General features: G+C 36.7%; 1 protein-coding gene and 1 pseudogene across 18 annotated transcripts in view; both read right to left on the minus strand.

The window, feature by feature from the left end:
- The window catches only part of Robo2 (roundabout guidance receptor 2), a 1624501-nt gene that overhangs the window by 934031 nt on the left and 663972 nt on the right, over nt 1-26498 (minus strand). The gene's annotated exons all lie outside the window — the stretch shown is intronic.
- On the minus strand, nt 10756-11407 carry LOC110566653 (protein C1orf43 homolog; annotated as a pseudogene).

Below are 26498 nucleotides of genomic sequence, written 5' to 3' on the forward strand. Positions count from 1 at the left end.
CCATGCATGGAGATAACCTAGAACCCCTGCACAAATGTAGCCAATGGCAGCTCAGTGTCCAAGTGGGTTCCCTAGTAATGGAAACAGGGACTGTCTCTGACATGAACTGACTGGCCTGCTCTTTGATCACCTCCCTCTGAGGGGAGTGAAGTCTTCCCCACCACAGAGCAAGAAAATGTAGCCAGTCCTGATGAGACCTGACAGGCTAGGGTCAGATGGAAGGGGAGGAGGACTTCCCCTATCAGTGGACTAGAGGAGGGGCATGGGAGGGGAGTAGAGAGGGAGGGTGGGATTGGGAGGAGGCGAGGGAGGGAGCTACAGCTGGAATACAAAGTGAATAAATGGTGATTAATTAAACAATAAATAATTTAAAAAGGATATTAACTAGGTTAAATCAAGTGGCCACACTTACTTGAAAGGCTTATTAAGTTTCATCTATTCCAAACAGCAGTTTTCAGCTCTTTCTCAGATCTAGATAAGCTTTGAAGAACATCAGTTTGTATATTCTTGGGATGGCCATATACTCCACCTTTTCTTCTTTCCTTCCTTCCTTCCTTCCTTCCTTCCTTCCTTCCTTCCTTTCTTTCTTTCTTTCTTTCTTTCTTTCTTTCCTTTCTTTCTTTCTTTGGTTCCTTCTTTCTCCTTCTCTCTCTCTCTTTCTTTATCTCTGTTTCTTTTATTTTTTTCTGAGACAGGGTTTTTGTGTCGCCTTGGCAATCCTGGACTTCCTTTGTACACCGTGCTGGCCTGGAACTCACAGTGATGCTCCTGCCTCTGCCTCTCTGAGAGCTGGAATCAAAGACTTGCAACACCATGCTTGGTTCATACTTTGGGTTCATACTTGATTCATATTTTTTCAATACTGTCACTCGTGATGTGCCCGTACATAAGCCCCAAGAGAATAAAGGTTGCCATGGTGATACCTCTTTAACAGAACTTCATTTGAGAAGTATTGAGAAGATGAACTAAGAAAACTGTGAAGAAAACAGTTCTTAGCATGAAATCATTTGATACCAGATATCCAAGCTCTGCCCAAATGATATGAACTGATGGTGGGAACTCTGTGCTAGAGCCAAATATCTCAGTCTTGCCTTTCCATCTAAAGACAAACATGTGGGAATTTAAAAATTCAAGCAAATATTACTGAAGTAAATACAAACAAGGAAGCAAAGAAAAGATATCAACAATAAGAATGGAACCATCAAATTGACTTAAAATGTAAAGAGAAACAAAACATTGGCATCATAATTGTAATTTTAATATACAAAGATATCAAACAACTATCAATGTGTAGTCAGAATTTTAGCTTGGTAGATACCCCAAATGTTTAAGTACATATATAGTTTTTCTCTATATGGAAGCTTAATTGAATTTTGGTTCTATTCTCAACCTGAATTTTTTTTTTTTTTTTCAGAAAAATTCCAGGTTTGTCATATAGAAGCTAAGGAGGCTAGTTTTCACTTACATCCTCCAGAAAGGGATGTATGATAGTCCTAAATGTGTCACCCTGATTTGTTTCCAATTATTTATGCACAGGCATAAACAAGACATTACTTAGTATAGTTAATAACCCATGACAAGTTTCCTTAAAATAAATGGGGTCTCAAAATTCAATTTTATTTATTAGCCAATTTAAATTTTTTCCTCGGCATTTATCCATCAAACATGGCACTGTTATTGCACATGCATTATGCAGCACGTCAAATTAAACCATTGTTGATAAAACAAACATTAGTTATTGAAATGATCCAAATGCCAGCTTGAAAAGCTGTGTGGTAGCTAATAAATATGCCTGACTTCCATAGGAGAGTGGGCAAACAGGATAGTTTGATCTGGATGTCCATATTTCATAAGAATAATAATAAAAAATTCTTTACACAGAGCAAGGTCTTGTCTTGTGTTTAGCACAAGGAAGTATCTGGCGTAAGTGACTGATAGTAGTAACAAGTGTTATGAGAATCGCATTCTCTCATTTTGTATCTGTATTCACAAATTCTTTTTTTAGCTCCTTTGGCGGTATGAATGGCCTTACTACAGTAGAACTTGCTGTTATTTCTATAGATCATACATTTCAAGAAGAGGTAATAGCCCGAGACAAAGGGATTTAGATACATGATGACAAGAAGGGACAGAAGTCCTATGATTTTACTACATGGTAAATGGGGTGTAGATGTTAAATAGGCTCCTTGAATTCATGCTCATATGCAAATTTCAAGGTTCTCAATTTGACTTTAGTCTGCCTTTGAGAAGCAAGGATTTGTTAATGTCTATTAAAGAACATCTACGATAATACATCCAAATTTTAGTACAGAGTGAATCTCAGTGTGAATTGAGCACAGCGTTAGACAAAAGACCAGAATATTCATAAACTACTCTATACATTTGTTATCATTGTACACATACTTGCACACACATATACATGCATAGACAAGAGGCGATGTGTGCATGCAAATGAAGTGTAATGTAAAGAAAACATCCAATCACTATTACTCCTAAAGAGCTTGATGGAGCAGGGAAGAGATGGAAAACAAAAAGCAGTTAAGAGAGTAGATTTTCAGTCTTACTGAGAGAGATTGGAATTGACAATTGAGCCTGTCAGTGTGTCAAGGAAGAAGATTATTTTTTAATTAAATATCATGATTATTTTCTCATCACAAATATTTTACATGTCATGAAGCAGTGGGAGACATCAAGCTGACTCTGAACACTGGTGGAGTAAAGTATGACATATTCACTGGCATGTTAAGACCTCACAACTGAAAAATCAATTAAACACAAATCTTGTTTTTCATGATTCTAGTGTATACATAAATATATACCTAGATGTGCGTGCACACACACACATGCACATCTTCAGAGTTTGTGTTTTGGAATTACATGGAAGTATATATATATATATATATACTTGGAATATATATATATATATATATATTACACACACACTTATAGGGTGCACTATGCTGTTTCAGTTCTTTATACAGTATGTAATGATCAAATTGATGTGATTAAAATACTGCTTTAATAATTTATCATTACTTTTTGAGAACAATTAAAGTTCTTTCCACTTGCTATTTTGAAACCTATAATGCATTACTTTTAACTATAGTCACCTCTAATAGATATTAAATCAGTGCCAAATTAACCAAAAAATCCTTTAATACTATATATGTAATTAAAACAAATCTTATGGATTGCCCTGTCAATCAAGCTGTGAGCTGAGATCTGCTATACAGTGTTTGGCATTTTAACACAGGTGTAAAAGCTAACATCTCCCATGAAATCTTACTAAAGGAGCATCTCAGTGAATGGGTAAGTTGATTATGTTTCTCTTTTGGAAACAGAATACTTAATCTAGGAGAGCTAGGGATTCTGTGATCTATGTAATGAAGGAAAATATAAAATAAGAAGGTATTCTGATTGCATTTTGTTACTTCTCTGATTTTCCTCACTCAGTGCACTCTGTGTGAGCAAGGGAAGCACTGGTTTTGAGGACCATCTGTGTTTTCTCAGCTTTTGATGTTTACCTGTATTTAACAATGAGGCCAAAGCTTGAAGTGAGGACTTTGCTCACCTTCTTCTAGTCAGTAAATATGAGCAGTTGTTCATCTGTTACTAACATCTTTCACCTGACAGCTCAAGGATGATCTGGTTGACATCATGATGTCTTTCCAGGTTGGCCAAGAAGGTGATCTTCACAATTACTTCAGTTTTTTTCATAACATACTTACTCCCAGAGTTTCTGGTGATGCTGCCTCATTACAATTACTCAGTGCTGGTCAAACCTTACACCTCCTTTAAACTGTTTGCACAAGATCACTGATCATGTGATACCTTCACTGGCATGTTAAGACCTCACAACTGAAAAATCAATTAAACATAAAGGTGGTTTTTCATGATTCTAGTGTATACATAAATATATACATATGTGTGCACACACACACGCACATCTTCAGAGTTTGTGTTTTGGAATTACATGGAAGCTTTGTTTTTTGTTGTTGTTGTTTTGTTTTGTTTTGTTTTGACAACAGATACCATGTTGGTCTTCATTACAAGCCAGAGCTGCCTCAGAATTGCAGAACACAGTATCTCTGCCATGTGCTGTGTTAAACATTCAGAGATTAATGGGCAACAGAGGACAGAGACATGCCTAGGGTAGAGGACTGAGATGCTGAACTCGTTTGGTGCAGATTGGCCGAATTTGGAGTGCACAGTTTGCAAAGAAACTGTTAGTTATGCAATGGTTCCTAAAACTGTAAGAAAGCTCTGCTTTGATTCACGTTTGGAAATTTTTAACATTATAAAATGGTAGAATTAATTTACATATATATGATACGTGATTTTTAAGCCAAAATTCTAAGCATATGAACATGATCTGTGAATACTGATGATTTTAAACAATTTGTTGAAATTATTAATACAGTTTTCTTTCTCTTTCCATGCTTCCTTTGTAAGACTGTGTCTGTTATTGCTATTTGCCCAGTAGGAATAAATATCATTAAAAAGATATTGTCATTATATAAATTATAAAACTCCAACACCGCATGAAAATATTGTATATACACAAAATAATATATAATAATATAAATTATTTGAAACATCCATTTGCATTTTTTATAAATCCAAAATATTTTTCTAGTGTCTGTAACTGCGTAAGTTATTTCCTGTATTATATAGAAATGTATTAATATATTTTCCAGATATGTTATATTTTTTTGTTTTTCAGACATTGTAGTTCAAATGAAATTTAAACAACAAAATTTGATCATCACTGTAGATGCTGGACAGTCTAAGATTCTGGTACCTATGAGTTCAGGGTCTGGTGAAGACACTTGAATTTGAGGGTAGCTGCTTCCTTATTGCGTTCTCACTCATGTCTTATTTTATGAAGGCAAGCATCTCATTCATGAGATCTCCATCTTCATTTCCTCATTTCCTCCCAAAGTACAATCTTCAAATACTTTAGGAGGAATTTAGGTTTCAAAATATGAATTTGGAGAAAATATAAATGTTAAGCCTATAGTGATTATAATTTTCCATAAAAAATTACTCTGGTACACATGTAATCTAGGGTGCTTATTTTAAGAGTAAATTAGGATTGCATAGTTCAAAGCAGAGCTTTTATTTGTTTAGAATACATCGTATTTTTTTTTTCAATGCAGTTTATTCAGGAATATTGAACAATCCTCGGACCCCGGGGAAAGCCAGCCCACAGCTTAAATAGCCTCTGGGTAGCCAACCCAGGCGTGCCACGGGGGCAATGCAGATAGGTCCACATACATGGAAGGAATACATCGTATTTTTTAATCTATCCAACCAGCTCCAAATTCTTTGCTAAAAATACTGCTGTCATCTTTACATGCTAATGGCTATAAAGCGATAGTCAGAAAGAGCCACTCAACTAAAACCAATAATAATTATGAATAAAAACAAATAAGTATAAGAAGTACTCAGGAAGGTAATGGATACTATTTTAGATAAAGCCCTTGAGGAATTGTATTATATATATTAGTTCATGATGAGATTTCCTTTTTCAAAGAGCTAGAGTCCAAATGTGCTTTGTGCTTTGAATTTTTAGGAGTCTGGAACATTGTAAATAATAACATAATTTGGGATATACTCTAGGAATAAACACAAATCCCAGTTGTTTCACAGACTTCATGCATATTTAACCTTTTAAAGGCCATTTGTACAAACTTTAAAACTGTTTGAGTAAAACAAATATTCCCTGGTTTTAATTCTCAATTTAAACCTTCTTATATCTCTCATACGGCTTTAGACTTTTGGGAGCTTGAATTTTGCATTTTAAGTTTACTACTTTCTTCCTCTGGTTTAAATATACTTTTAAAAACAGAAATGTAGCAAAGCAATATTTTTAATGCCATTTAAGTTATCATTCTCCCCATTTTTTTTTCACTTTCCATTTCATTGCTGATAAGAAAGAATGTTGGTGAGTTTCTTCAATATAGAGAATCTCTTAAACTTTGACCATATGCACAAACCGGATTCATAGACTTTTGTTTTTGTTCAAAAAAAATCAAGACAGGAGCAGAGAAAAATTATATTATAATCCATCTCTGCTTCAACAAAGTCTGCAGCCTTAGGAGACTGTTTCTTAGAAGACTAGACTATCCTTTTGAGAATTAGAACATTAATTGCTAAATATAGTTGCTTTGAATGTTTTTTTCATGTTCCCTAAATGATAGCTATAGGATAAACTAAGCAATTGCTTCACTGTAAGAAATCTGACGAATGTTTACTGTATGTTCATTGCAACACCATTCTGCTTTGTAACAGTTTTTCTAGGAATGTTTCCTTCACTTTCTAAGTAACCTTTTTATTAAAGAATTAGGTGGTTGAATCTTAGATTCCCAATTCTCATATTTTTATACTTTTGAAGCAGGTACTATAATTGCTAATATATACTTGTTTTCAGAACTTATTAAAAACATCCAATAAATCATCTGAAAATAATAAAAGCAAGCATTTTGCTGCCAGCAATACAAGGATAGTTTCAAGAAGACAAGTTTAAACCCAATTTTAACTTCTCTAAGTTATATTGACTTCTTTAAGGCATGGAATTTCCTTCAATATTCTCAATGAAAGAAGAGAGATGATAAAATTAATGAATTCACCACAATTGCCAGCTAACTATTTTATTTTAGAAAATCAATGCAATTGGTTAATTTCTGAAAACTATCAGCTAAGATGATAATCATTAGTCTAGGCCATATGTAATTTTCATGTTCTGATCATCTATTTTAAGGTGGTTAACAAGACATTGAATTTTGACCTGAGTATTAAGCATATAAAAATCACCTTCCAATTTCTTGGAGATTCCAACAGGACCCGGAAACTTAAATGCTGCTTTTTCTTAACTGCCTTTGGCTCTGAGCTGATGGTCTCATTTTTCAGGCATGGTTGGAATACCCCAACATCTTTTTCCAGATCATTAGTTAGTCTCAATGATCTATCAATGATTAAAACTTTAGAAAGAGCTGGGATTCAAGCATCCTTAATGCCACACTCACACAAATAAAAGATAATTCACTTGGATGAGAAACTTTTAGAAAATCGTTGGTTTTGTTTTATAAAATGGCATCAGTTGCATTATTATATTCCACTTCAACACCAACTTGAAAGAATGGTACCCACTAGTTTTATAATAAATGTCACCTGGAATGAGGCCAGTGGTTTTTATTAGTTCAGTTTCCTGCTGGTTCTTATCCTTGATTATGATATTTTGTAAGATAGACCTTTTCCAATCAGAGTTCATCCTATGTTCAGTAATACATCTCAAAGTTAGCTACAATGACTGGTGGCCCCATTCAATTCTACACATATTTACTGATGGAATAACTGTGAGTGTATAAAAAGAATTCACGTTTGTTTTACCTTACATTAGATTGATAACCACAATGAAAGCACTGCTCCTTGTCTGTAAGGAATGAACTCTGTCAATATTCAGCATGTTTGTGGAAGTGAATTTCTTCCAAGAACACCTACAGTAAACCTCTAAAGCAAGAACATCCAGAGAGAGACTGCTAAGCAGAGAGCCCTATGAACTTGTCCTGCAACTTCTGACTTACAGGCCTGGAGTCATCAAAGCATGCACTTGAAAATGTTAACTATCTGATAATTTGTTGTGCTCTGATAGGAAACTGATAGAGAAAAATGTTGATATTTGATATGTTATAACATGTTTACATATTTATTAATTTTTAAATTATCATTTGTTACAATTTATTCAATTTGTATCCCTGCTGTGGCCCCCTCCCTCATCTCCTCCCAATATCACCCTCCCTCTCTCTTCTCCTCTCATGCCCCTCCCCTAGTCCACTGATAGGAGACAGCCTCCTCCCCTTTTCTCTGACCCTAGCCTATCAGGTCTCATCAGGACAGGCTGCATTGTCCTCCTCTGAGGCCTGGCCAGGGTTGCCAGGAAGTGGGAAGTGCTCAGAAAGCCTGCCATTGATTTCATGCCAGAGAAAGCCAATGCTTTACTTCCTAGGGACCCCACTTGGATACTGAGCCTATCAGCTACATTTGAGCCAGGGTTTTAGGTCCTCTGCATCAGAAGAAGGAGAAGACAGAGAACAGGACAGAAAATGTTTATATTTTAATGCCAGTTATATGAAAATATTTAATGGATAAATCATATTAATACCTTTTCAAATGTTCAATATTAATTGGGTAAGAAATATACGTATCTGGCCCTCTTAATCTATTCTGACCTTTTTTTGTATCTGACTCTTTGTTAGCTAGAGTTGGTCTTGGTTATGTCAAGGTCATTCTCCTTGGAAATATATCTTAAGCCACATGACAAAATGTTCAAAATTAAAAATTATCTGTGTTGGAAAAACAGCTCAGAACTGGAGAGTTCTATAATTATTTTCAATATTTGAGGGGTATGTGTGTTATTCATTTTCTAAAGCATACTTTAATACAAGAAAATTGATGAAAACATAATTTAGCATACACAAGCACTTTCACAGCTTTTTGTTTTCGTTTTCTAAAAACATAAATGTTCTCATTTTCACTGATTTTAATCTTCAATTAAATATCATTCTTCTTTAAAAATATTCACAGTATCTGTAACTGTTAGAGACCTCTGTACCTTTCATGTATAAACACAATCAGAGCTCTAAACTTAGAGGTTACTCATGCCCTGTGTCATGACACTTCAATATTATAGCCTATGTTTGTGCTCTATTGTTCAAATAACATCAAGTTTATTTTTAATGTCCAGAATATGTCAATGTAGATTTTTCACATAGATTTTTAAAAGAGTTGAGAAAATAAATAATATTGAAATCATATCTAATTTCAGTTCTTAAACATTTCTTTTCATGATTGTTTGTTTTAGAACTTTCTTTTCCTCTCTTATGTTGACCAAGGTATTCTGAAAAAAGTGATTAATGTTGATATTATATCTGTCATAAAAGAGGTAGAGTCTGATTCTCAAGTTCAAGAGACTACACTCATTGACATCAAGGTTTATTATCTAGCAGTTATCTTCTACCTGGGCCTGCAGGACAGGAATGTGTGCAAACGGAACTCAGGAGCTTCCAGAAGTTTTCATGATTTGTTTTGCCTTTCATTTTGTAATGCATATTCTAACTCAATATGAGAAAAGTAATGAAAGAATCATTCAGTGTACACAGGCACTTTCACAGCTTTTCTTGTGTCCATTTTCAAAAAACAAATGTTCTCATTTTTATTGGTTCTATTCTTCAGCAAAATGACACTCTCCCTTAGAAAATTTCACAATATGTGAAACTATTATAGTTTCAGATGGGAAAGAATTTTCCTTTTCAATAACTTCTCTAAAAGTAGGCAATGAAGAAGAGAGCTTTAGTCATCAATGATGATATTCTATCATACTGCAAATGTTGAAGGCATCTCAACATAGAGTTTTCATCATCATTTTGTAATTCTGTTTGTTACTTGATCTTCCAATATGCTTGATAGCATAGTACCAGAATATAATTATATAATAATTTGATAAAATAAATTTAAATAGAATATGTGCCGGAAGTTTTAGTTTTTAAGTACTTAAAATGGCATTTTGAAAAGCTATGCTACACTATTTCTGATGTGGTGGATTATCCACACTGCTAAAAATGACATATGTTTATTCTTCCTACAGGAATATTTCTTTATTATCATGAATATAAAATTTCAAAAGATATGAAAGCAGATATAATAAAAAACAGAAATGGTGTGAGTTCATAGAGACAATGCAAACTTCCAAAGTTGAAGTTCTTTTCTAAAGTCACTCAAACACTTTACCCTGTCATTTGATTGATGTGCTGCTGCCTAAAATGTAGATTGATGGTTGACAGCCTTGATGTTATAAATTATGCATGCCAATTTAGAGAACACAATTAAACTGAGGCAGCATGGGTAATTTAAATAATTACATGTATAAATAGTATTATTAGTCTTGTCAAAATCTGCACCTATACCAAATGTCAGCATTTCATATCAACAAAGAGTGCTCAGGCTCAAGGATTACAAATCAATATGGTTGGGAGACCAATTTCAAGTTCAATTACTTTTAAAAATATTATTAGCATACATTTTTCAGACAAATTTTTTATTTAATTTTTTCATGTTTTTGATAGTTAATTTTATTAAATAATTTGTAAACTGAGACTAATACACCGACATCAGAGGAAACCACTCCTTCATGCTGTGTCTCACCGTCACAGCTCAGGTAATGCCACGTGCCAGAACACTCATTTGGACTTGTCCTGAAGGTATTGGGTGAAGGTTGGGAAAGATCTTGCTCATGTATCAATACTGGTTTGAATGAGCATCAAAATTCCAGAGGATATTCCACCACTTACTCACTGTCCTTTCCTCAAGAACTCCCTCCAATCAAATCTGAGGTGCTCTAAACCCAGATATTCCTATCCAGTTGAGTGCAGTGGGGTAGACTTAGAAGACACCTCACCTTTGGGACTAAACAACCTTGAAGAGAGTAGGTGGATTAGAGCCAAAAACAAGTGAAGACTTTCAAGGAAGCTTTGACACACACATTAAGAATGACTTCTGAATTCAAGTCCAGAAAAAGAAAAAACAAGTGCTATTGGGAGATAATGAGGTCTTAGCCATCAATGAAAGGGTTGGGAATGACCTCTCAGACACAGCTCTGTGAGAACTCTGGACTCAATAGAACCTTTGGCAAATAAACTCCGAGTCTGCTGAACCAGGTATCCTGAATGCCACACAGCTGGCATCTGTGTAGCTCTATCAAAGAGTACTCTCCGGTGTGTCCTAAAACTTGTCCTAAAACCTCTTCAGTTCGAGGAAGCACTTAGGATGTTTGCTCTTCTGACTGGAGGAGAGGTAAGTGACCCGGATGGTTGCTGGTGACATCTCATGCACTCGATTAGGCCTCTGGCTGCAGACTGGTGCCTCTGAGAGATTCCAATTTGTGCTTTGCTCATAGTGGCCAGTTCACCTAAGACCTCCTGATCCCTCAAGTACTCACTCTTCCCAAAGATCCCTGTCCCATAGCTGTCTCACATCCCCCCGGAGAGTATCAACAAGGGCCTTGCCAACACCCTTGACTGGAGTGCTAGTGTTTTGCAGATCTAGAAAGCAGAAGTGAAAATTCTTACCAAATAAAGAACAGGGGTGCCAGCCTTCAGCATGAAATGCTTATCTCAGAGGCCTGATGGCATCTAGAGTTTTCACCCTGTATAGATGTAGCAACTTAGATTTCCTGCGTTTCCAGCTGCAGTAGTCTTGAGGTCATCATCTGCAAGGAACTGGGGTCCATACTTGATATCTTGAACCAGGGATAGTCGAATGACATGATCTCTTCTTTTAAGTCCAGGCTGCCTTATGCCATCACAAGCACAACATTCAGTCCAGACAGCCAGTTAATGCTGGATGCCATAGTCTCTTCTTTCTGTGAAGACCAGCTAGGATAATGCCTTTCCATGCTTGCTCATTAGCCCAGGCTCAGCAGAAGCTGGCGCATCTAGATTCCCTGGAGCTCTACAACCATTTCCATTTGATCTTGGGGGGGGTGGGGAATAGTCAAAACAAAACAAAACAACAACAACAAAAAAACAAAACAAAACAAAAAAAACAAACAAACTAGAGTTGGTTTGAAAATGTGTATGGGGGCACTAGTTAAGCAGAGAGCCTTCTGTCTCCACCCAGTGCCCTGTGACTCAGGTGTACATGCAGACAGAACATTGTATACATAATAAATAAATAAATGTATTTTTTTAATTTTTTATTTAACTTTTGTTAATTACATTTTATTCATTTTGTATCTCCCCATAAGCCCCTCCCTCCTAAATAAATATTTTTTAAAAAAGTAAAATAGCTATGTTTATGAGAAAATTAAAATCCTGAATCATATTTAGGAAACTAGATTTGAAATCCAGAGACAAATTCATTAAATGTGAATTTATTAGAATCTTGTCTTAGACATGGCCACACTTTATGCTCATTAGAAACTTGCTGCAAGTACTTTCATGTAGCAATGCATGGCAAAGTAACATTCTGTTGTAAGCTTGTCTAATGTTTCAGAATGAGTGATGCAGATAGAAATTGATTTAAGGTCTAAAGAAGAGAATGACAAAAATCTGTGACTGTGTCTCATTGTGTCAATTGGCAACAATCGGTAAATGTTAGAAGAGTGCTTGATTTGTATCCAGTATTCATCCACAATTTTATAGACACATATATTGACTTTTGCACACAACTGAATCATACACCTTACATAACCATTTCATAGTTCTGCGATGGAAATCAAGTCGGTCATCTCCAGTCAGTCATCGGCGGGTATGACGCACATTAGGTGATACTGTGCTGCACAGTGGGAGGGGTGGGGAATGGAATGGCTGCTGCACATTGTGTTACCTGTACACTGCATTATAGTTGAAGAAAGACAAGAGTATATACTTTAACGTTTGATTTGGAAAATAGTATCATATCCTTTGAAAGTCTCAATGACATTTTTTAGAAAACATTTCATTCAATGGGAAGCTATTATAAGACAGCACATACATTAAATAAAGTGAAGTAAATTCGAACATGAAGGAAAATGTATACAATTGTGAAGCTTATGTTAAGTGGGGAAAGCATCAACAACCACAAGGAAAAGCACAGAATTGAAGAATATGATTTTATACAGTTGTTATAAAACAGAGGTAAGTTAAAAAGTTAAATAAATTCTCTAGAAAATACTCATAAAGATCTTTTCCATTTACACATCAACTGGATTTTCAGATTAATTTTGATTATCTTCATCTCAATATCTTTTTTTTCTTCCTATGTTTATTTATTCTTTTTATTCTTTTTTTAAATTTTATTTTTCTTATTAGTTACATTTTGTTAACTCTGTGTCCCAGCTGTATCCCACTCCCTCATTCCCTCCCCAACCCCACACTCCCTCCCTGCTCTCCTCCCTGCCCTTTTCCAAGTCCACTGATAGGGGAGGACTTCTTCCCTTTTCATTTGACCCTGTTTTATCAGGTATCTTCAGGGCTGGCTGCAAAGTCCTCCTCTGTGGCCTAACAGGACTGCTCCTCCCCTGTAGGGGTGGGGAGGTCAAAGAGCCTGCCCTTGAGATCCTGTTAGAAATAGTCCTTGTTCCCCTTACTTTGGAAAACTACTTGGTTACTGAGCTACCACGGGCCACATCCTAGCAGAAATTCTAGGTTATATCCATAGATGGTCCTTGGTTGAGTGTCAGTCTCAGAAAAGACCCTGTGCCCGGATATATTTTGCTCAAGTACACAACAAGGACATTTGTTCAACCATGTTTATAGCAGCTTTATTTGTAATAGCCAGAACCTGGAAACAACCCAGATGTCCATCAATGGAGGAATGGATACAGAAATTGTGCTATTTTTATACAATGGAATCTACTCAACAATCAAAAACGAGGAAATCATGAAATTTGCAGGCAAATGGTGGGATCTAGAAAAGATCATTCTGAATGAAGTATCCCAGAAGGAGAAAGACAAACATGGTATATACTCGCTTATATAGACCTACAAGATATGATAAACATAATGAAATCTACACACCTAAAGAAGATAATCAAGAAAGCAGACACGGGCGAAGATGATCAATCCTCATTTAGAAAGACAAATGGGATGTGCATTGAACATATGACAGGAGTCTACCGCAGAAGGCATCTGAAAAACTCTACCTAGCAGTGTTTCAAAGCAGACACTAAGACTCATAACCAAACCTTTGGCAGAGTGCAGGGAATCATATGAAAGAAGGGGAGTTAGTATGATATGGAAGGGATAGGAGCTCTACAAGAACCAAAAACATCACAATATCTTATATCACATTTTTTGTATCATTTATCTGGGAATCTGACACAAGCTTACAATAGGGTGTGATTTTCTCATGCATTTCTCCCATCAGAAGGACACCACTAGTTCCAGAGGCATTATTTAAAGGGAAAAGAAGGAACAATTTTGTCAGTTACTACATAAAAGGAAGAAGATTTCAATTCACAGAGATAAAATGTTGACTCACACAACTGTGTGAATTCACAGTAGTGGATTTGTAAGCCTTCATCAAACACTGAGATATCAAGGTCGGTTGTCCTCACCAGTCTTGGCCACTATGAATTTGTCAAAGACACTAAAAATCATGAATATTTCTTTGTACCTGTGAATATCATTCTTAGCAATTGTGCTTCTTAGTTTACATGATCTGCTGGCTGTCCATAATAAATGCCTGCATTTTTCTTTCACTTTAGCAGTAAGAGGAAACAATCACTGGGTGAGCTAATATTATTTTATGTAAGATAATAGTCACAAGCCAGGGGTAGATACTGGAAACTTCTATTTCAAGTAATTACATTTCTTCTAGACCCCACTACTCTGGAAGAGTTGGGTGAAAACTTAGAAGACTAGGCTAACCTCCTAGCATAGAAGGCATGAATGGATTCTAATTGTCACAGAAGTTATCATTGCTACATCAAAATCACAGCTCTTGAAGCTAATCTTGTGAATTAAAAGCATGCTAATGGCTCTCCTACTTCATCTCTATTGCTGTGATGAAACACCCAGTCAAAAATTAACTTAGGGTAGTAAAGGCTTTGCTACACATTTACAAGTTACAGACCCTCTTACGGGAGATCAAAGCAGAACCTCAAACAGCTGCTGTGTCACAGCCACTGTCAAGAGCAGACATTCATGAATACATACTGCTTGCTTGCTTGCTTGCTTGCTTGCTTGCTTGCTTGCTTGCTTGCTTGCCTGCCTGCTTGCTTGCTTGCCTGCTTGCCTGCTTGCCTGCTTGCTTGCTTGCTTGCTTGCTTGCTTGCTTGCCTGCTTGCTTGCCTGCTTGCTTGCTTGCTTGCTTGCGTGCTTGCTTGCTTGCTTCCTTGCTTGCTTGCTTGCTTGCTTGCCTGCTTGCTTGCCTGCTTGCTTGCTTGCTTGCTTGCTTGCTTGCTTGCTTGCTTGCCTGCCTGCTTGCTTGCTTGCCTGCCTGCCTGCTTGCTTGCTTGCTTGCTTGCTTGCTTGCTTGCCTGCCTGCTTGCTTGCTTGCCTGCTTGCTTGCTTGCTTGCTTGCTTGCTTGCTTGCCTGCCTGCCTGCTTGCTTGCTTGCCTGCTTGCTTGCTTGCTTGCTTGCGTGCTTGCCTGCTTGCTTGCTTGCTTGCCTGCTTGCTTGCTTGCTTGCCTGCTTGCTTGCTTGCTTGCCTGCTTGCTTGCTTGCTTGCCTGCTTGCTTGCTTGTCTGCTTGCTTGCTTGCCTGCTTGCTTGCTTGCTTGCTTGCTTGCTTGCTTGCCTGCTTGCTTGCTTGCTTGCTTGCCTGCTTGCTTGCTTGCTTGCTTGCCTGCTTGCTTGCTTGCTTGCTTGCCTGCCTGCTTGCTTGCTTGCCTGCCTGCCTGCCTGCTTGCTTGCTTGCTTGCTTGCTTGCTTGCCTGCCTGCCTGCTTGCTTGCTTGCTTGCGTGCTTGCTTGCTTGCTTGCCTGCTTGCTTGCCTGCTTGCCTGTGTTCAGTTTAGTGTATTCACTGTCATACAGGTCAGAACTACCACCTATGTCTAGGGTATGTTGCCATCCACAATAACATTGATACCAAACTGACCAAATATATCTATTAACTTGATTAAGACAGTCTACCTCAGACATGCCCAAAGGCCAGCAAAATGTAGACTGAGAAATGTAGCAAAATGTATCAAGGTTTCCCACTGACAATCTCTTGCCAGATTATTCTAGGTGCTGTCCAATTGGTAAAACTAAGGATCAGAATGACTAAAACACATAATATTCAGTCTATTGGAAAATTCCTTGATTATTGTAAAGCAAATATTGTTGTAAACATGATTAAGGCGTCAAATGAAACCATGCTTTTGAAATGAGGGTATGAGTGTATTGAATCCATCTTTTAAAACATTTCTACTAAGAACTACTTTTCTCCTTCTGAGATATCTCTAATTCATTACTGAATGCATCCACTTCAGGAAAGAAATCTGTGAGTCATTCTTTATATCAAGTTAAGGACACTAGGGGGAGCTTCACAGAGTGATAGTTTCCAGAAAATCACTTCTGTTAACATGAGAAAAACTAAACATAATTATGCTGTTCTCCTATCGACCTACCAAGAATTAAAGAAATATTATTTTTTAATTAAGAAAAATAGGAACAAGCCATCAGAGGCTTGGCTTTGTGCATTGCTGTGATATGTGTATAATGATGAACACATATGGAGTTTTACAACTAAAGATAAAGTTTCCTAGCCAGATCTGAAATAAAAACTTCATTGTCAAGGCCTCCCTACCAAACTAGGTGACTTTGGATCTGTTCCTACTATTTGAACAGCTATCAACAGTGGAATATTATTCTCTCCTCAATGAGTAAGAGTAGCAGCTTGTGGAGAAAATTGTAAGATAGCATTAGTCAATCAATGATTATGAATTAAATAAGGTGTCATCATAGATGTGATTTTTAGCAAAAACTTTCTGAGAACTTTTTAAAGTGAAAATTCAGTGGTCCTCTCTTTTTAACTAAGTCAAAACTAATTTCCCGATGTAACTTCAGCAACCATTCCAGGTAATTCTATTTCACTGTAATTTTAAGAAGCACTGGAAGTGATGAAAATTCCTACTATGTTGATTTGTCTAAGAAACATTTTAGTTTGCTAAGACAAAATCAGCATTTTTCAAGTTAATAATGGAAATAAAACACACTATCAAAATTTTCAACATGCCTAAAGGACAGCATTGTATTACCCTGGCAAGAGAATAAAATCCAGCACAAGAAGAAAGTACTCCCTCAGTTTCCACTTTTATGATTGTTATCATTGCCGGAAGAAGAAAATGTGTAATCTTATGAATAGAAAGAGAGCAAGGCCGAGGATTCTGTGGTTGGAATTGTGCCTAACACTTAATTAGCAGTGTATAATTGTTAGCTGTTATTGTTATTTTCACTGTTGTTTTTCCTGTTATTGTTTTCTTTAGTGGATAGGAGATTCCTAAAGGGGCATCCACAAGGTGAAATACTATCATTGAGAAAGAGAGCTGTGACCCTGGGGGGGGGGGGCGTCATTTCTACGAAACAATGCGAAACATATTTACAAGTGGATTTAGCATCAGGTCCTGAGAACAGTGACAATTTAAAATCTGTAGGAGGATATCAGAAATATTTTCTAAGATGCATTTGAAGGATTGAAGAAAATAAAAAAATACAAAAAAATAAAAAAATATGAAGGACAGAAGAAAACAGAGCTCTATCTGCAGAAAGCACATGTTTAGAGAGCAAGGTCGTTCAGAGGGTGTGTATATCTGTTTGCCAAAGGCAAATTGGGTTTGTTCTAGTCTTCACAGTATTACTTAGTTTTCAAACCTTGCAAGCATGTATCTCAGGAAGACACTTAAAGGAAGAAAGGTTTGTCTTGGGTCATAAATTTTGTCAATATTCACCGGTCTCTGCTGTTTCTGGGTATGTCCTAAAGCTGAGCACCATCGCAGAAGGGCACAGTAGGCATGAGATGCTCACTTCCTGGTGGACAGCAAGGACAGGGACAGACATCACCCAGGGACAAGATGATGTGCAAAAGTACAGCCGCAATGACATATTTCTTACTGAGGCCTACCTCTTACCATTTCTCAATGATTCCACAGACGGATGCAGCATTTTTTTTTTTAAGGTTTATTTATTACTTATACAACATTCTGCCTGCACACCAGATCTTACTATAGGTGGTTATGAGCCACCATGTGGTTGCTGGGAATTGAACTCAGGACCTTTGGAAGAACAGCAAGCGTTCTTAACCTCTGAGCCATCTCTCCAGCTCTGCAGCATGTTTAAAATCCATACCACTTCTCAATGAGTAAACCTGCCAGTTGCGGACGAATTCCTGCATATGTGACCATTTAGTGGGACACTTCATATCCAAGCCTAAAAGTTACCATTGGCTACTCTAGGGTAGTGACTTCAGTATCTCAATTTTTGAAAGGAAGTCACAACCCGTAAATACAAAACTGATGAAAAAATTGGCAGTGGTGGCCAAAGTTCAGTGCGATGACAATCATCCTATAACACTGTCACATTTTGATCCTTTCTGCTGAACATAATCGATTCTCCTACTTTAAAGACGGTATTTATCTAAAGTGTTTCTGGCATGTTATAGGCACCAGAAATGCATAAACTCAATTGAATCACAAGTTTGTTCAAATAAAAGAAAGAAGTGGGGTGTATTTAAAATAGTATAAACAACTAGGTGAATCAATACTGCATGTTAATGATATTAGAGAAAACACATATTTAAACAGAGTATATTATATTAGGTATGCAATATAATTAAGAATCTATAATACACTTAGAAATAAAGGGTAAAACTTATAGTAAAATTTTCTGATAACATCAATTTGGTGTGTATACCAGGAATAAGAATGATGACAATTATTAAGTGTACTCCTCATAATGGTAGAGAAAGTGGGGCATAGATCAAAAAGAAAATATTGAAAAAGTGTTATCTAAGGAGCAGTTATAGAAGAGCTAGGAATTGTAGACACCATTAAAAAAAGAGAAAAGACAGAATCACTGAACCTGAGGAAGTTCATGAGGAGCAGGTAGGTCAATACTAAAGAATGGACCATTCTGCAAGTTATTTTGATTTTGAAGATAATAAGGCAATTACTCTAGAAATTATTTGCTTGTGTGTGTGTGTAAATGTGTATCTTTACAAATTATATCAACATACATAACCTTGAGAAAAACTTGTAACTCATCATTCTTTAGTCCCCTTTACACTGCCACTCAAGATTATAAATCTGGTTGCTCATTTGCTTGACCAAATATTTAGTAAGCATCTGCTGTGGACAAATAATGAGACAGTATCTATAAGCATACAGTAAGGAAATTAGAGCGTCTGTCCTCAGGGAGATCATAAAAAATAACATCACAGCTTCGTCTGTGCTCAGTTTGCCTACTGAATCCCTGGGTTGTAAAATGTACTTTTCACATGTAACCAAGTTTTACATTTTTGGCAAACAAGCCATGTGTTTTTTAATTGCTTTGAAATAGGATTCTATTATCATTTGTTGTGACTCTTCCAGACATTTCAGGAACCATTTTTTTTTTCTTTCTCTGTAACTAAGAAGTTTATAAAAATAGAGCTGTCAAAAGGTACAAATCTGAACACTGATCTCTGAATAAGTTTCTGGGTTGGGGAAATTTTGTTTTTACCTCACTTCTTTTTCTCATTTTTATTTGAAAGTACTTTGTCTAGATAAATCCTTGGGACAGTATCTGAAAATAAATCTATCACCATTGCCACTACTGAGTGAAGAGAGATCTAAACACAACATGGAATAGTACCACTATTGTTAACAGGGAGTGTAACAGCAGCCTAGATCCAAACATCTCACATTATGAGGCAGAAAACTTTTTTTTAATAAACAGAAGTGAGGGAAAGGAATCTAGGTAAACTGTGCTGGCTTTAAGTTAGATATTTAAGTTACTTTTTTATTCATAGTTTTCTATATAGTTTTCATAGTGAATAGGTTTTAGGAGAAAAAAAAAAATCAGGACTATCATAGCCCATGAACCCTATTGTGAGCGTACATTTTTATTTTACAATGTGATACACTGCATGACAATTTTCCACTGAACAAAAAAAGAAATAGAATTTATTCTTGTAAGAAAAGGTTTTTCCTGTATAACCCAGTAAAGTTCTTTATACTTGAATATATAGCCTTTCATAAATATTACTAGCAGGCTAAAAAGCTGGCATTTAAATGTCATTACTATAAATAAACCATAAAATGTGATGTGTGACTTTAAGGGTCAATGCTGCAAAGGAAATAGTGAGGATATATATATATTTTTTTTTTGAAGGAGAAGAGAAAATCTGTTACCAATAGTTTTTTTTTTTCCTTGCTTTAAGAACTCACACTTATTAATTAATGGTTAATTATAAAATGTAGTGGAATTTAATCCTCATAAGTGGGCAACACCTCCACCAATACCACATCGGGCAGAAACACAGAAGTCACTATTCATTGACTATCACCAGCGTGACTTTTCCTGTGGTTCATGTAAGTTCTAACATGATAGCACAGAATATGCCCATTTCGTGCTTCAAAAATAGTGCACACTTGCATAAAATAACTTAAACAGTCACTGTAAATATCATGGCATTTTTACCAATGCTTCTATTTTCTATTCTTTCCTTTCTTTCTTTCTTTCTTTCTTTCTTTCTTTCTTTCTTTCTTTCTTTCTTTCTTTCTTTCCTTCTTCATTCTTTTGTCTTTTTTTTCCCCCTTTGGAGACAGGGTTACTTGGTATCACAGCCCTGGCTGTCCTGGAACTCCCTCTGTAGATCAGGATGGCTAAAACTCACAGAGATGTGCCTGCCTGGGCCTCAGGAATGCTGGGATTAAATGTGTGTGCCACTATGCACAGCCACCTCTATTAACTTAAAAACACTTTTTTCTTCATTCACTCTATTCTCATTTTCAACATAAACTGCTACAGAACAAGCAGCAGATCATGACTATGCCATAGTTAAGATTACATTCATTGGCCAAATACTTAATGAGTTACTGAATTCTTTTATATTGCACAATGCTTGTATATTCTCCATTACCTTATGATATATATGCATATATATATATGATACGTTTTGTACAACCATAATTCACCTTTAGTCTTCTCATGAAACTTTTATTGTGCTTTATAAAAATGAAAGTATCCTGGAAAACAACACTGTGCTAATCCCTGTCGATTTCATATGTTATTTTCACTGAAAGCCTAATAGATGCCAGACAAATCAGACTCCAGTCTGTATTCCATTTTGTATGACTTCTGTGGTATTGTGCCTATTTTATGTTGTTTCTTTAGAACCAAGCCTGATTCTCAAAGGCAGTAGGTACAAACACTGTCACAGTCAAGTGGCTCTTTTGCTGTTTGTCTTATGAACTGTGAAAGACTATATTGAATATTTTATCTAAGCAATACCCTCATCAAAGGTTTAATCTGCTTTGCAATGATTAGGTCATTTTAGTTACTACTGTGCTATTTATATTATACTGGTATGGGGGAGGTACGTGAGATTTTACATGTCTGAAAATATAAAGGGTGGAAGTAAGCCAACATTGCAGCCTGTCCTGATGAGACCTGATAAACTAGAGTCAGAAGGAAGGAGAGGAGGACCTCCCCTATCAGTGGACTTGGAGAGGTGCATTGAAGGAGATGAGGGAGAAAGAGTAGGATTGGGAGGAAATGAGAGAGGGAGTTACAGCTGGGATACAAAGCAAATAAAATGTAATTAATGTAAAAATATAAAAATTTAATTAAAATAAAGTGCACCAACAAACCAGAGGAAAGTGACTCTTCAATATCCACAGACATTTAAATAGGTGAAGTCCTGTAGGATTGTCGAGGTCTTTATAGTGTAGTATTTATATGTAATCCAAACACATATGACCACATGCTTTAAATCAATCCAAATTATTTATAATAGCTAATACCATGGGGATGCTCAGCAAGCGGTGTTTAATTTTGCTTATTTGCATAGTATAGTGTCAAATATGTTTATAGTTATTCACCATAGATATATTTTTCAAATATTTTTGAGTTACAGTTGGTTGAATCCAAGAAGGGGAAATCTGCAGATTCAGAGGCCTAAGCATAAATTACTAAAGGAAATCAGTTTGGCTAATACATCTTAGCAGAATGGTCAGTGGTGTAACTGAGTATTGAGTTACAAAGTCAACTAACAAAAGTACTGGAGAACTAATAACCCTTCCCAACTAATAACCCAAGAGAAGTCTCTTATGATCATTTTTATTCAGGAGCAGAGTGCAGGGAGAGCTAAGAAAGGGATGCAACTAGGCATGCTCAGTCTCTTCCTTCTTGATTTGAAGCCCCCTCAGACGGGCCTGGGAAAGAATTCACTCATGTGGACTAATACAGCATCTTAAACCTAAGGACAGAGTAATAAAATATGTATTTAGTTTCTTCTAAGGTGTTGATGTCACATAATATGTTTTTATATTACTGAGGTTAGGTAATAGTATTCAAATTTTCTTGATTATGGTGTTTCTTTTGTAACTTAAATAAAATCACACTATTTTTGGAAGGAGGGGTAAAGCTGTATGCTTTATTCTGTCACCTTCCAAAGATCATACATATGGCTCCAGCTGACCTCCATCTGGTACTAACAAGTAAACAAATTAGAAATAGACTCTTCCTTCAAAAACATTCTCCAAGAGTGTAAGTAGTGATTTTCCAACACATGAGGTATACTTTCTGTCTTTCTTGGTTGATATTTTCTTAGGTGATATAGTAAACATGGTAGAATTTCCCTGTTGCATTATTTGAATATTTCTTCACAAATTCACTCATATCTTCAAAACTAATTGTTGAACTAGAAGTGCTATAGTGATATAATTTTTCTGATTTTCTGCTGTTTAGAGACTTTGAAAGGGGTAACGAAAATAGAAGAATAAGTAGACACTTTTTCAAATATTTAAGAACTAACTGATTCAAGCCAAATTAACGTATAAAGACAGGTTTATTGGGGACAGCTTTTGAATGGGTTCACTGGTCCCAAGGAACAAGGCCAGGGAAGTCATCATGCAGAGAGAGAGAAGGTTAAGGAAAGCAGAGTGTGAGAGAGTGCAAATGTCTTGATTATAAAGGGCAGAGCCTCTGCGGGACAGAAAGCCCAGCCCCTGGACTTGGAAGTTCAGATAAAGAGCAGGTTATGCCAGCCAGGCCCTGTAATAGCTAGAAGCTGAGAGATTCTAGGAGAACCTGAGGCCGGGACTGCTTGGAATGTTGACAGGCACCACGGGGTCTGAATCCCAACATAAATGTGATATATCCATGTAGTGTAGTAGATAAATACGGTTTAGACTGTGTATACAAAAGTCCATGGTAAAGTTGTTATTTTCTTTTGTTCTAATAGCTGCAGTTGGTAGTAAAAAGATTCTGCAATGAAAGCCAACAGTATCTTTTCAGGGAGAAGGCGGCTAGCCAAACCAGAGAGGAAAGACAGGAAGCAACTGTTGTTGTCCATGATGCAATCCAAGGGCCCTGAACTAAAATGAGCAGAAGGAGGCTCAGGAACTTCTATGAATTTCTGGAAATACTTAAAGGGAGAAATTGCCAGGCTGCAGTGATGGGTTATATGCTGACATCCTAACAAGATAATATTCATTGCGGTGATTCTGTATATAGGAAGGCTAGTCAATAAGTAAAACTGGGTAGATAACTGGGTTAGTAGAAGCGATCTGTAGTTTGGTATTAATGTGAGGAATATAATGACACAGTGGTTTACCTTCAGAGTCTGTGTCAGTCACTGCCAATATTTGCTTGTGAGAGGAAATAGGGAATAAAGAGAGGGCCTGCATTTATAGATGACTTCATTTTTTATTTTTTTATTTAGTTACAGTTTGTTAAGATTGCATCTCTGTTGTATCCTGCTCCCTCATTCCCTTCCAACTCCACCCTTTCTCCCTCAACTCCTCCCTGCCCATTTCCAAGTCCATTGATTGGGGAGGACCTCCTCCCCTTTCATTTGACCTTGGATTATCAGGTATCTTCAGGCCTGGCTGCAAAGTCCTCTTCTGTGGCCTAGCAGGGCTGCTCCTCCCTCGGGGTGGGAGGAGGTCAACGAGCCCACCATTGAGTTCATGTCAGAAACAGTATGGATGACTTCTAATATAATACAACACATGAGCAAAGAGGGGTTTAAGGATGACAGAGGGGAGGTAGTTGGAATGAAAATGGTGGTCTAAAGGAATTAAGAAAGATACATCAACTGTCAAATGCTGATGGCACACAGGTCAATAGCAGTGATTGGGAAAGGTGCATTACCCACATCAGAACTTCTCAAATTAACTTGACAAGACCAGATCCAGAAAAGTAGTCTGAGAGGAAGGAGAGAGAGCTGGAGCAGAATGACTAAAAGAGAAACTTTGTGTAGATCATTCCACTTGGAAGCTTGACCCACATATTGTGTAGAAACATACAGCAGGAAAGAAATGCAGAATAACACATTGATACAACAATATGTTCTCTGGATGAGCATTAATGAGCTATATTACTGCTAATATAGAGGGAAGACATATTTGAAACACAATGTTCTGCTGATTCTTCTATGAAGACTTGCTTAATACTCACTGCAGCATTTTGAGATAGTTGCTAGAGTTTCTACAAACAAGGAAATTGGGACACAAAAGAGGATTTGTATATATTTCCAAGACAAAAAGAGACAGAGCCAGGATTTATACAGTAGCCTCACTTGAGCTTTTGGTTTTTTTGTTTGTTTATTTATTTTTCTTAACACTTAAAAACATACCAATGCTTCAAACAGAGAGAGGAAATGGAAAGCTAAGAAGAGAATGAAAAGAACTGATGAATTACATGGGAAGGTTGGATGTTAGAAGGCACAGGGCCATGTATCTTTGATTTGGAAAGGTTTCAATAATCCAGCACCTATTTATTGTATCTTATTATGTCTGAATAATGCTTGAGATAATGACAATGATAGTAATGCATTTTCTTCAATGCATTATCTTCACATACGTATGTGAAGACAATGTATAGATTCAGATGTCCTAAATAAATGTGCCTCTTTTTTTTTTTTACATTTTTTAAATATAAGAAATGTACTGGGGATTAAAGTACAGATGTCTCCTACAGTCCCCCTCATAAGTGTTAAATTACATCTCATTTGATTTAGTGCAAAAGTGATTACATGGTGTTGTTGGCTGCATTTCAGGTATGGTAGCAGAGAGTGTAAAGTGCTTTCGGGTATGCTAACAACTCAACAGTGTTAATTAAAGGCCATAATATGCTTGGCTCTTTGACATGGGGGACTCCTGCTAGGATGGTGTAAACAATGTAATGTGCCCAAACAAATGAATTTTGAGAATTTATCACAGGGAGCAAATTTTACTGTTTTCACGGCAAACCTATATGTGAGCCGGTGGCTTGCAGACCCATAAAGTTTTTGGCTCCAAAGTAAGGTTGAGCAAAGATGATGAAAGAAAGTAAAACAATTAAAAAAAAAGTGCTATTTTCCTTATTTCTCAATAATTGGAATTTTTGAAGAATTATTTTTAATGTCATCATTTTGTTTGCTAAAAGTGAGCACTATGTTTGGTCCTTGTGGAACTATTGTCCTCTCCCTTCTCTCATATGATTCCCTGCACACTGCCCAAGGTATGAGTCTCAACATCTGCTTTGATACATTGCTGGGTAGAATCTTTCAGAGGCCCTCTATGGTAGGCTCCTATCCTGTTACTTGTTCTCTCCTACTTCCACTGTCCATCCCAGTTTTCTTTCTAAGTGAGGATTGATCATCTTACCCTGGGTCCTCCTCCTTGTTTAGCTTCTTTAGGTGTACAGATTTTAGTATGTTTATCCTATCTTATAGGTCTAGTATCCACTTATAAGTGAGTATATACCATCTGGGAACAGGGGTCTTTTCTGAGACTGAATATCCAACCAACGACCATTTATGGATATAACCTAGAACCCCTGCTCAGAAGTAGCCCATGGCAGCTCAGTATCCAAGTGGGTGTCCTAGAATGGGGAACAGGGACTGTATCTGACATGAACTCAGTGGCTGGCTCTTTGACCTCATCCCCCTGTGGGGAGGAGCAGCTTTGCAAAGCCACAGAGGAGGACATTGCAGCCACCTGATGAGACCTGATAAGCTAGGGTCAGATGGAAGGGGAGGAGGACCTCCCCTATCAGTGAACTTAGAGAGGGGCAGGGAGGAGATGAGGGTGGAAGGGTGGGATTCGGAGGGAATGAGGGAGCGGGCTACAGCTGGGATACAAAGTGAATAAACTGTAATTAATATAAAAAATTTTAATTTAATAGAAAAAAACAAGGGAAAAAAGTGAGGAATATATTTTTGGGTTATATAAAATAAAAAAGTGTCAATATTTGAACGTGTATTATTTGTGAGATATTTGTTTTCCAAGTATACCATGTTTTCTTATGGAGTTCCTAGAATGTATCCTAGAGAGAGTAAACCAAGGGAGAAAAACAGCAGCAGAATGTCTTTTACCTTCCCTATTAACTGCCTTTGTTTTCCCTTTCTCTACAAAGCAATATGCAAAGGCAGGTTGATATCCACAGGAGCTCTTCCTTTCTCTGGGGATATGAGGTGAGAGATAGGGACTGGGGGGAGAGGAAGAGGGTGGAAAGCTCAGATAAGGAGCTCAGATAAGGATAAATAAATTAATTAACAAAAAAAATAAACACATGCTTATTCAGCAAGGATCTAACATTTTAGAATTATAGCATACAGTGGGGGAAAAGTTTCTGTACTGTTTTCAAATTCTGGGCATGTTACTTTTGAGACTCCTGTTTTTTCCCTAAGGGCAATTACTAAATTTTTACATGGTCCCAGAAGGAGAAATATGATTGATACTAATATAAATATATATAATAACATTTAGTGACTAGCTACCAGATAAAAATAGTGGGACATTTTTAAAAGAAGAAAAAGAGTTTTCAAATTTTTATGTTACATGAC

Source organism: Meriones unguiculatus, chromosome 17 (assembly GCF_030254825.1).
Source record: "Meriones unguiculatus strain TT.TT164.6M chromosome 17, Bangor_MerUng_6.1, whole genome shotgun sequence".
NCBI classification, from domain to species: domain Eukaryota; kingdom Metazoa; phylum Chordata; class Mammalia; order Rodentia; family Muridae; genus Meriones; species Meriones unguiculatus.